Genomic DNA, 12,500 nt, shown 5'->3' with positions numbered 1-12,500 from the left:
AAATGGGCTGCTTATTAACATATTTGAACTTTTCATGAAAGTTTCCAAAGTAATAGACTAATATTTTCTAGTATGGTTCAAGTACAGTCATTTTTGCAGCTAAAAATGGCTATTTCTGGAAATTCAAAATGGCGGACCATGGAGAAGATCCCCCTTTTCATGTAAGAAAAGTGCAATTTTTTCAGTCATAATGAATACTTAGAATTTTATGCTGGTGGTAAGTATTCATAAAAAAAGTAACATTAATGAATGGGAAGCATGAATTCTGGAAATAAAGAACTAAAAATCTCACACAGTGTCCCTTTAACATTTGAGGACAAGGACAGTCACAATATGCTGAAGTCTACCAGGACAGTGAGCATGGCGAATAGTATTTGCATTTGATGATGCTTGCAATGGTGTTGAACTCTCAGTGTAGTATTTGAATAGGGTGCCCACAAACAGGATAGGAAAACAGAAGTAGGCAGAGTGAGAGAGCGAGAGGAGAAAGGCAGAACCTACGGGAAGAGATGAACTTTTGAATGGTGACCTTCCCAGCTCATGGTAAAGACTCTCTCTCTCTCTCTCTCTCTCACGCACACGTACACACACACACACACACAGACACAGACACAGACACACACACACACACAGAGACAGACACACACACACACACACACACACACGCACAGAGACAGACACACACACACACACACGCACGCACACACACACAGCAACCCCCCTGGGATACACAAGCTGTGATAATGGCACTGTGTGTGTGTGCATATTTCACTAAATTGATCATTTATTCAACCATATACCAATTCTGGTGCACACAGTATTATCTCCTCTCTCTGTCTCTCCCTCCCTCACAAACACACACACACACACACGCACACGCACACGCACATGCACACACACAATGATAAAGGAGAAAAGATATTGAGGCGATGATGTCATAAATCCAGTGCACAGGTGCACGGTGGGAAAGATAATCTTATTCATCTGAGGCCCGATGTGGCTGCACACAGTATGCTGTGTGTGTGTGTGTGTGTGTGTGTGTGTGTGTGTGTGTGTGTTGTGTGTGTGTGTGTGTGTGTGTGTGTGTGTGTGTGTGTGTGTGTGTGTGTGTGTGTGTGTGCGCGTGTGCGTGTGTGTGTGTGTTGTGTGTGTGTGTGTGTGTGTGTGTGCGTGTGTGCCCGTGCCTGCATGCATGCTAGAGACATAATATTGTCATATAGCGGGGAGTTTCCTGCCCACATATCTTTATGTATGGTGCAGACAGACACAATTGGTAGCCAGGTGCGTGTGTGCGTGCGACAAGGCATCGAAGATTTATTCCCATGTGGCATGTGGGAAATAGAGTCATATTAGGGACATTTACATTTCCCCTCTGCAGCCAATCAGACAGCAATCCTGCAACAGATTATTATGTTGGTATTGTTGATATAGTACATGCATACAGTATATGCAATCCTGCAACAGATTATTATGTTGGTAGCCTATTATTGATTTACATACATACATACAGTGTACCTATGCTATATGTTGGCATTAAAGATGGGTTGGTCCAAACTACTGTGCTTGTTTTCTCTTTATTACTGTTTAAAAGCGGGGAAAGAAAGTGTATGTGTGTGCGTGCATGTGTGCGTATGTCACATTGATAGATGTACCTCTGTTTGTTGTGGAAGTGGATAGAAACTTTTTTTTTGTCCTCTTCAATCCTTCAACATTCCTGTTTCGCAAGAGGCAGGATAAAAAATACCTACTTGATCTATCATTTGACTGTGATGCATGCCTGCCCAGGCCGACAGTCAGAGACCTTTTTTTGTACTTAGCCCCCAATGTACTGCATATGCGCATGCAGTAACCTAAACAGATTCACAAAAGTCATGTGTGCATCCATTACTGTAACCATTAAAAAACTTATGAAACTAATGAAAGCGCTGACAGTAGGCCAAAACGCTATTGTATAAGTAAAATTGATCAATATGACGACGACAACAGCAATAGCAACAGCAACAGCAACAACTACAACAACAACAACTACTACTACTGCTACTGCTACTACTACTACTACTACTACTAGGGCCTACTACTACTACTACTGCTACTACTAATAATAATATTAACAATAATGATAATAGAAAATTGTGTGTGGTACAGTTGGCTAAAAATAGCAAATTAAATCCATGGGTTGTGGTGTTAGACCACTTGAATGTTTCCCTCTCCTCTCCCTCTCTCCTCTGTATCCTCTCCTCTCCTCTCCTCCCCTCTCTCATTATCTTATTTAAATAACTTTTCAAGAAGAGTTGCGTAAGAACGGTTGACCACCTACCTTTCAGCTGTCAGCTGAACTTCAACTGTTTCTTTTGGGAGGTCCATGTTCCCATAGCAATAGACCTAGAATGTTGTCCTTCTCCTCAACCTCTAGACTGACAGAAAGAACTTTGGGAAAGTGTCCTATTTGTCTCCTTGGTGACAGAACTGCGGCCCCCAGAAGACTTGTTTTGACACTGGGGAATAAGAGTTTGCAGTTAATACTACTATCAAATCCTGGTTGAAATACATTTCAAGTAGCAAAGAAAGAGATTAATTAGTGTCTGAAAAGATTTACCCTCAATTACCAATGTCAAGTTATTAAAATCTCCCAATTCCACTCAGCCGTTTCTATTATTCACACTGGACAGTAGGGGGCACTGTCGTGTTGACAGCCTGACAGGACAGCACAAAGACGGCAACAGAAAGGCATAGCAAGAGACGTGAGTGGAGAGGACAAGGGAAGGGAAGGGCAAAGAAGGCTGTGGAGAGAGAGAGAGAGAGAGAGAGAGAGAGAGAGAGAGAGAGAGAGAGAAAGAGAGAGAGAGAGAGAGAGAGAGAGAGAGAGAAAGAGAGAGAGAGAGAGAGAGAGAGAGAGAGACAGAGAGAGAGAGAGAATATTAGCACATGCACCCACATACAGACACATAGACATCCCACACACACACACACACTTTAATACTTTTATTTGGATCACCACATTACAGATCAAAACATTAATGGAAATATTCTGCAGATCGGCACGTATGATAAAAATCAGAATAATAAGTCCATTAATCTCTATGGATAGATGTGACATCTCCGTATCCAAATGGACATGCTTCCTTGGCAGAAATTGCACACACACACACACACACACACACACACACACACACACACACACACACACACACACACACACACACACACACACACACACACACACACACACACACACACACAGACATTGCTGCCACTACCAGGACTCTAGGATTAATCTGCAGGGGTCCCGATACATAGGCCTATATAGGTTTAAAAAGTATGTTCTCAAAATATTTGAATGGCAAGAATTCACACATAGATGATAGGACGTCCGAACAGTCATTTCCAATAATAAAATGCAAAAGTGAAAAAATGGCATCTAAGTCATTTCACAACGAAACTCTTCAATTCAAGATTCATTCTTAGTCATAAAATAAAATGCATTAGACCAATTTGAGGAAGGCTGCTGTGCCAGTTCCACACACAGTCACCACATATTCATTATTTATGTAAACTGACAAAATAATAATTTTAAACACTATTGTTTTCTCCTCTCCGTATGACATACTTAACTTTGACTGGGAAAATCCCAAAGGATGATTAGCATTGACAAGTATGTACTGAAGATCCCTTTGATAAACTTCAGAAGTCCCCTACCCCGCCACAGCAAACACACAGATACTGTATGCGCAACACACACACACACACACACACACACACACACACACACACACACACACACACACACACACACACACACACACACACACACACACACTTGCATGTTTGTATGCACACACACACACACACACAAAGACAAACAAACACAAACACACAATGCACACACCAGCACACAGACATGTTCATGCTGGTGTAAAAACGAAGATAGAGTCATTCAACAGAAATCCATGTGGGAAATGGTAAAACCCAATGGGGATTCAGAGGAAGCTGTGGAAGAGCTGACATGAACTGGCCATGACCTTCACTGTGCAGCAAACACCGAAACTTATCAGCACACTCTCACTCCCCCGGCCCCCTCCCCACACAGAAAGACACACACAGACAGAAACACACACAGACAAATCCCCCCTCCATAGACATACGCACCCAGACATGCACACACACACGCGCACGCACACACACACACAGGCACACTCACACACGCGCACACACAGGCACACACACAGGCTTTGAGGCTGAGTTTCAGTGTTGCTGTCAGCCTAAAATAGCAAACTAAATTGCTGTTGTCACTAGTTGGGAGGTGAAGAGTGGGTTGAGGAGTCAAGGTGGGCGTGATCAAATAGATGTTAACAATTTCTTGTAAGTAGCATTTCCTATTGTAAACTGAAGGAAATGGGTCATGTACTGTATGCTTGCCTTGTATGTTTGTATGTACACACACACATGCATTCTCTCTCCTTGTCCTAACAACTTACATGGTAACATGCTCTTATCATATGTGCCGTTGGCCTCCCTGATAAAGTTAGTGGCCTACTTCAATGGTCATGAGCACACGTGACACGTGACCGCTTGCTGTAAACGTGCCCTACTCAAACAAACAGACAACTCACTGTATATTACTAATCAGGACAGGTCAGGACACTCAGCGAAAACATCAGATGCGTTACACTGAGCGTAAACATCAGATGTGTCACTGCGTGTGTACATCTGTGTGTGTGTGTGTGTGTGTGTGTGTGTGTGTGTGTGTGTGTGTGTGTGTGCATGCATGTGAAAATTGTATGCCTTACATGATGAAGATTTTGCATGATAGCTTGCAGAGGTGGACTTTCTACTAGGCAACCTAATTGCCTAGGGCAGCACAGACCAAAGCTGTCCTCCATCTGGGCCCCAACTGTCACACCAGTAGCGGTAAACACACACAAAAAATAGGCTGGATCTTAATTTGTCACATACGTAAAGTTATCGAAGATATAGTATATGAGACAAAACACTAAAATAGCACCAAAACACATAATTTTATGTCTATATAATGACTTTTGAGGGCCCTATGTTTATATTTCGCCTCGGGCCCCAAAATGGTTAGATCCGCCCCTGATAGCATGGTGAAGATTTTGCCTTATCAATGTCCTTTGGGTGTACAAAATGTTCAGTTGAGTTCACTTGAGAAACAATGTACAAATTATGGTGTTATATTTTGATGTGTGGCGGGAGAAAAATCTGTTTACAAAACATGTCTTTGTCCTGAGGAGAGCAGAGACTTGGACGATGTACAGTATTTTTAGAGGTTTTGCAAGGGAAATGGATTATTTTGCCTGCCAATGCACAAACCAGGAGACTCTGTTCTCTCTCTCTCTCTCTCTCTCTCTCTCTCTCTCTCTCTCTCTCTCTCTCTCCTATGTGCTACATGTTGTCATTGGTTTTGTGAGATCTAGACCTTTGGTTTATTTTCTTTCTAATAAACACATGGAAGATCTGGGATCTGAGATGGGGAGGTGGTGTTTTTGTTGAGTTTGCTTTGAGTTTAGGCAGTGTGAATGTTTGTACTAGTGCAGGTATGTTGATTTAGAGCTGTTTTACTGACTGATTTGGTTCTATTGATGGTTTTATAAATAAATACCTATTAATAGAAACTCATTCTCTCTCTCTCTTTCTCTCTGATGACAGTTCTTGGAAAGTCCCGTGGGTCATGGGATTGGGATGGGACAGGAAACATAAAGCACGGGAGCAGGTAGGAGCGACATTGACATTAACCCTTGTAACAAATCGGGGCATGAAGATTTATTCAATAGCCTACATTAACTCCTCTCCACTTACAGCAAACATTTTGTACTTCAGTCCTGGCTCAGAATTGCGATGTTGTAAGAGGAATTTACATTCAAACGCACAAGGAAGCGTGCGTGTGAGTCACTGAAGTGGAAGCCTTGTAGGTCTATAGTTATGAAATTATGTACATAATTGACTTGAATTAACGCCCAAATGATATCCTAAAGTATCTTAACGTGCCATATGTAATGTCCTCTACATTTCTTCTCTGTGAAATGTCAAAGTTTTGCACTGTCAATAATGCAAATCACTGTGTCAATGTCATATTTAGCTTCCATATTCCACATCCTTTCCTCATTCAATTGCCTCAAAATAAAGGTCTAATTGTTCAAATGAGCTGAAATATCCAACTATTGTCTGTCTACATTTCAAACATTTAATATTAATGATTACCAGGTGACTCACCAGAAGAGACAAAAGATACAAAGAGTCGCTAGACTCCTGTCATAGCAGGAGCAACAACGGTGATATAGCGTAAATCCCCTAATAGTGGCCTGTATTCCATTACTGGCCGGGACTGTAATATTGGCCGGTCTCGCTGTCGGTGGAGATACATACAGACAGAGCATGCCCATACAGAAAGAGAGGCTTTCTTTGCCCTGGTTGCAAAGTTGTGAGAGCCCTCGTCGTAAATGCATTTGGCGGTCCATCTTATACTATGCGTTGCAGGTGGAGGAAAAATAGGATGAAGGCTACAGGATGTTAGACAATAATATGGCCATCTCACTTAACCTTCAGTTGTTAACGTGCTTCACATCAGGCTACGAACCGGAAATAAAAGAAATTCCATGCAGATTTCCCCGGCATTTGGCTACAGCAAGAAATAGTTTGCTGTGCGAAGTCTGGAGTAATGTCTGAAGTGAAATAGGCGCAGATATTGGAAACAAGAGCGACTGTCGGACTGAGGATCTCAGCTTTCCATAAGTGAAAACTGTATGTCCATAGCTTATCCCAATCCGATGCTATGAGGGTAATAGTTTGGCTGAAAATAATGTTTTTTCCCATTGAAGCAGTGACGACGCGGTGACATGTTACGTATAGGACTGGTTATCGAAATTCGGTTCCTTAATGGAACCAAATGAAAGGCTAAGGTTCTACTTGGCATCGAAACGTGCCTTGGCTGTCGGTTCCACGTTTCTGTTCCCAGATTTAGTTCCTCAGTTGTCATTTCGCATTTAAAACCCCTGACCGTTAACGCAGTCAGAACGGCAGTTGCTTATTTATCATAAAACAAATCTGGCGACATTAATTGTGATCACATTTGGGCTTGCAGAGACTGCTGGCAGGCTACAACCCCCTTTTAAACAGGTGGCCAAATCATCTGTGGATACTAACGCTGTTACGAGAGAAACTACCATTTGGCCATCTTTAATTTGTGTAGGCTTACCGAGAAGAGTAGCCTATTTCTAGCGTTTGTAGACGGTGAAGACTTCAAACTTTGTCTTCGACACAGCGCGAGTCAAGAAACAGCAAGAGAAGCTGTGCAAACGAAGCATTGCATCATTCTCACGCAGATGGTTACATCGGCGTATGAGGAAAGTAATAGTCGGCAACAGTGTTTGATGCTCCCAAAAATGTAATGGCACATTTCTGACTTTCGCTCCACCATGAATCATCTTAACAGTGTTAGGGACCTTTTCCCTTTAGTGCTGGGCACAGTGTTGCCAAAAGAAAATCAGCCAAAGTCGCTATGGGCTTGCTAGAAGTCGCTAGATGACGTCATGACGTTACGTATGACGTCACAATGTCAAGCACGGCGCACTGATCTACAGAAAACGTGCCCACATGCCTTCGTCCACAGTACAAATGGGCGGTGCTAGCTACTTTTTGGAGATCAGAGCTAATCTGCAGCCCTGCTTAACCGTGGGAAATGCTTCTGACGGCGGCGCAGAGTCAGAATTATGTGGAAAAACGATGAATTTGTCACTGAAAATACACGTTTTAAAAAGTCGCCAGATGCACCAAAAAGTCGCTAAATGCGCTAGATTAGTTTTTTGTCACCATGTGCCCGAGATTCAGTGCGGCCAGCCTGCTAGTGCTCATTTAAATGTGTCATATGCATATCCCAAGGAGCCGTTGTGGTAGCTTTTGTGATACGCACCGGATTCTCATGCCCCCTGTATCTGCTTGTAGGGTAGACCGAGTAAAGTTAAGTACAGGGTACAGTTTAGGTAAATCAAATATACCTGTGTAACAAGACTCTGATCTAATTCCAAAGTGTAGGCATAACATAAATGACAGTCCCAAAACATTTGGTGACCATATCAAAGATTGTTGTTGTTTATGTTGACATTTGGTTCCTGCCATATCTTTGTCCCTTATCGCTTGCCGTAGCCCCCCTTCTCTCTTCGCTCTCTTCCCGATTGTTTGGCTGGTCTTTGAGGGCCTCCTTCTCTTCCATGTCTCCTGTCTTCTCTGTCTCCTCCTCGTCCTCATCCTGGAAGAGCTGCACCTGAACCTGGTCTTTGAGGGCCTTTTTTCTCAGCTTGTTCGATGCGCAAGTTTGCACAATGAGGCGTCTTATCTCCGCGTCAGCGTCATGGAACTCACATGTTGCAGCCAGTGTGCATAAACGAACATAATACTCCCCAACTGTTTCATTTTCGGACTGTGTAGTTTGCCGAAATGTATACACTTCAAAGTCAATGTTTTTCTTTGGGGAAAAGTACTTGGAAAGTGCTTGAGTGGCTTTAGTAAACTCTTTAACATCTCCTCGGTCAGGTAGAGTAACAAAGATGTCGTATACCTGTTCGCCTGCGTAATGAAGAAGCATGGCTCGTTTCCTCGCGTTGTCTTTAATGTCCATGGTAAGCAGGAAATTTTCTTAACGAGTAATCCATTTCTCCCACCTCGGCCCGAGTGTTCCCGGGGCGCCTCCGTGTACCTCAAAGGCAGGGAATGTTTCACCGACATCAAACTTGGCCATGGTTTAGGAAGTGTTGGCTTAAAGGGACAGTTTGGTCAATTTCAACATGCAGTTGTATTGCTCACGCTACCCTTGACTTGTCAGTACCTGGTGATGCCACATTTTTCGGCTCAGCCCTTTCCAAGATATGAGCAATTCTAAAGCGGCGTACACACACAAAGCTAGCTTTTCGCTTGCTCACCTACTCGCCACTCTTTCATGGAACGTTCGCTGAAAGTTCCCGCGGCTTTAACTGCCAATGGACAGCCGAGAAGTACCGAACTCTGCATTCCAATTGGTTACTCGCTTACTCGCCTCGCTCGAAGATAAAATATTTTCAACTCGGAATCCGCCCACATCGCATCGCTTGTACAGTACTCGCCTACTCGCCTGCGAGTCTCGCTGGGACACATTGACATTCTATTGAGTTCATTCGCTGAGCGAGTAACTAGCAGCGACGTGTGTGTACGGCCCTTAATGGGGGCAGCGTTTGTTTACATTTTTAAAAAATGAAACATAGGCCAACTCCAAATATTTTCCCAAAAGGTACTGCTGTTTGCTAGTTGTCTGCTGATGTTTTATAACCTTTTGGATGTTTTTGGGAATAAATAAAAATGTTTTTTTGAAATGTAAACAAAGAGCTGCCCCCATTACAATGACCAGGATCTCGGAAACGGCTGAAGAAGAAGAAAAAAAAAATCTCAGGCACTGACAAGTCCAGGGTAGTGTGAGCATTACAACTGCATGTTGAAATTGACCAAACTGTCCCTTTAATCAGACAGGTTGGCTGGAGGCAGTTAATTTTTGCAGTTTCAGTTCGTTACTCACATCCAAATTGTAGGTCCACTCCACAAAGTCCTCGTCGCCATTGTGATATCCACACTTGAGTCAGCTTCTCTCATTATCCGTGCAGGTTCGGCATAGTTTATTTCACAGGCATAAAGTGCATGGCATGTTCACAAACATAGCGTTGCCCAAACACTGATCCCGCTCCCGCCCCATAGCTCTACTTTTATCATCCTATCACACAACTCCCAACATCCTTAAAGGTACATAGGCCTACTCAAAAGGGCTAGACATTACACCAGCAAACTATTTTTTTTAGCTGGAGAATTTCGTATTGTCGGCAAGGCTATACTAGCCTGGGCGAATAGCCGACTGTTGACTCCGTCAATCAGTCTGGCAAAAGCCATGAGGAATCCGTCTCCGTGGACGATGGGAGATGGTCTGATCTCACTCTATCATTTAAATTAATTGAAGTTCCAAACTCAAATTAAAACCCATATTGTGCTTTATTAGCATGCATGTTACGTTATAGCGTCGCAAAAGCATACAAATAACAAAACGAAATTGTGAATATAGTTACCTTAACCAATCAGTAATGGAGCTCGCGGGTGAGTTCTACTTCACCACTCTCAACTGTTTGCTGATTGGCGAAACACTGAGAGAAACGAGCTCGAGGCTTTTGCCAGACGATGTGCGGAGCCAAAATCTTTGGGTGGAGTACAGAGGATGGCGTCGCGAGGCTAAGGCTATACTACTGCCACAAGTGTAAATTCACAAAGCCATGTGAAATGTGAAGAGTTACAGCTGTTTGTTTTACAATTACATTGTAGCAGGGCGAATTGATATTGCAATGCACCTGACTTTCTTGCCGTGTCCCTCTCGGGCCGTGAGGGGGAGCGAATGGGATAGAGCAGAATCACTATTGGAGCTAATGAAAAATATTTCACGTCAATTCTATTAGCTTACTGACTCTTGTTCTGTCTGCCAGTTCTGTTAGGCAGAGACTCAGACTGCCTAGCACATTACTCTGATTTCTCACGTAGCTTCCCATCGCTGGGAGAACATCTTTCACCGGAGGCAAAGACGTGCAGCACGAAATGGATAGGGTTGAATTTAGATTGTAGCCTAAGCTCAATTTAAAAATAAATTCCCGGAGACTTCAACTGGATAATGCGGGAGGCTCGGTGGTCGGTTAAGATTTTTTTAAATGTTCGTCATCCCCAGTGTATATAAATTAGGAACTGAAAATGGCACCGTCAGGAACCGGCATCGAAACGAAGGTTCTGGAACCGGAACCGAAAAATTCTGATCGGTACTCAACCCTAGTTACGTATGTGCTATTTGACTCGGTTTTGCATTTTTATGGATGGATTTCTAATCTTGACATTCTAATGGACAACCTATGCAATTTTCATAATGTGTTTTTACGTGACATGGGAGTAAATGTGTTAATACGCGCCGTCTGGGATTTGCTGAAGTAGCCTAGTCTGCTAGTTTGCTAGCAAGTACCCGGTTAGTTAATAGACATTAGAATCAATCTGTCTCAATGGCCCAAGCATAAACAAAGAGACAATATCAGGATTTGGATGTTTAATCATAGCATTTTATCAAAGCAAAACATTTTGAAAACATTCACAGGACCAGTTTATTAAATCCACAGCCTTGATTGCCGGCAAATCTTTCCACCTTTGACACATGATGTCTAGTAGGCCCTACTTGCTAGCTAACTAGCAGACTAGCTTACTTTAGCAAATCCCAGACAGCATTATTCATTACTGTTAACACATTTACTTTCATGTCACGTAAAACCACATTATGAAAATCACAGAGACTGTCCATTAGAATGTCGAGATTCGAAATTTATCCAAAAAAAATGCAAAAAAGAGTCAAATAACACATACATAAAACCGCTTTGTCTCAGTTTCCAGGTAAACAAACTATTAGTAGGGCTACCGTCGTATTGGTAGAAGCTAGGAACATACAGTTTTCACTTATGGAAAGCTGGGATTCTTAGCTTTTAAACAAGGTCTATAGGTCTTTAGGTCTAGCTCAACATTTTCTGTGACTGTTAGAAAAAAAATATTTTTGAATGGGTTTCAATGGCTCCAATCCCAGGTCGCCTACCATCCAAATTTTGTGCGTTCCTGCGAATGACAGCGAATGACGTAACTGCAACCCAGGAATTATGGCCTGGTCCAAGATGCACTTGAGTAAATACACTGTACAGGCCCCTGCCTATATTAGGGGATTTACGGCAAGCACCAGAGAATGACTGTTAAAAGCACAATTCTGAGATCTCACGAGGAGCAAGAATTAAAATAGGCCTAGTAAAAACATAAGTGAAAATGACCTTTTCAATACAAAATCAATCTGTCTATACTATGGTTGGCCTTACTCCATTCAAGGCGCAGCTGGCTGAGACTCCGATCCCAAACCAGACCCCAGCACACAGGTGGCAGTCTAAACCTAAACACAGGCACACAACCATTACAGACTCTTTCCATTCTTAGTTTCCAATTTATTGTGAGCAGGAATTTCTTCAAACACTTCCTTATTTAGTATCCGGATGCTGCAGGTGCTTGTTTGTTAAGGAGAAATGTAAGCGATTGTGTTGTGGTTTGTAGTTAAGCCAATATGAAATTAGCCTACCATGCAGGTGGAAAAATAAATATTCATCCGCATTAAAATCACATTTTGGAAAAACCCAGGACAAGTGTTTTGCAATCAATCAAACTACAATGTGACTACACCCAAAGCACTGTGGAGGAAGATCATTGGTCTGTACACGTGAACTGGCAAAGAAATCAGGGCTGACTCACACACATTATGACTGTCAGTTGTGACACAAAAAACTTTAAGCACCTGGACGTCAGTAAAGCAAAACAATAAAGATAATACTCTCAGACAGTCTACTGTAGATTCCCTGTGAAAAACAATGAGTCACACCAATAATGTTAAGCCTTTATGAGGCTTGTATATAGGATAT

Source organism: Engraulis encrasicolus, chromosome 22 (assembly GCF_034702125.1).
Source record: "Engraulis encrasicolus isolate BLACKSEA-1 chromosome 22, IST_EnEncr_1.0, whole genome shotgun sequence".
In the NCBI taxonomy this organism is placed as follows: domain Eukaryota; kingdom Metazoa; phylum Chordata; class Actinopteri; order Clupeiformes; family Engraulidae; genus Engraulis; species Engraulis encrasicolus.
The sequence above is the reverse complement of the archived record's forward strand: the minus strand, read 5'-3'. Positions refer to the sequence as shown.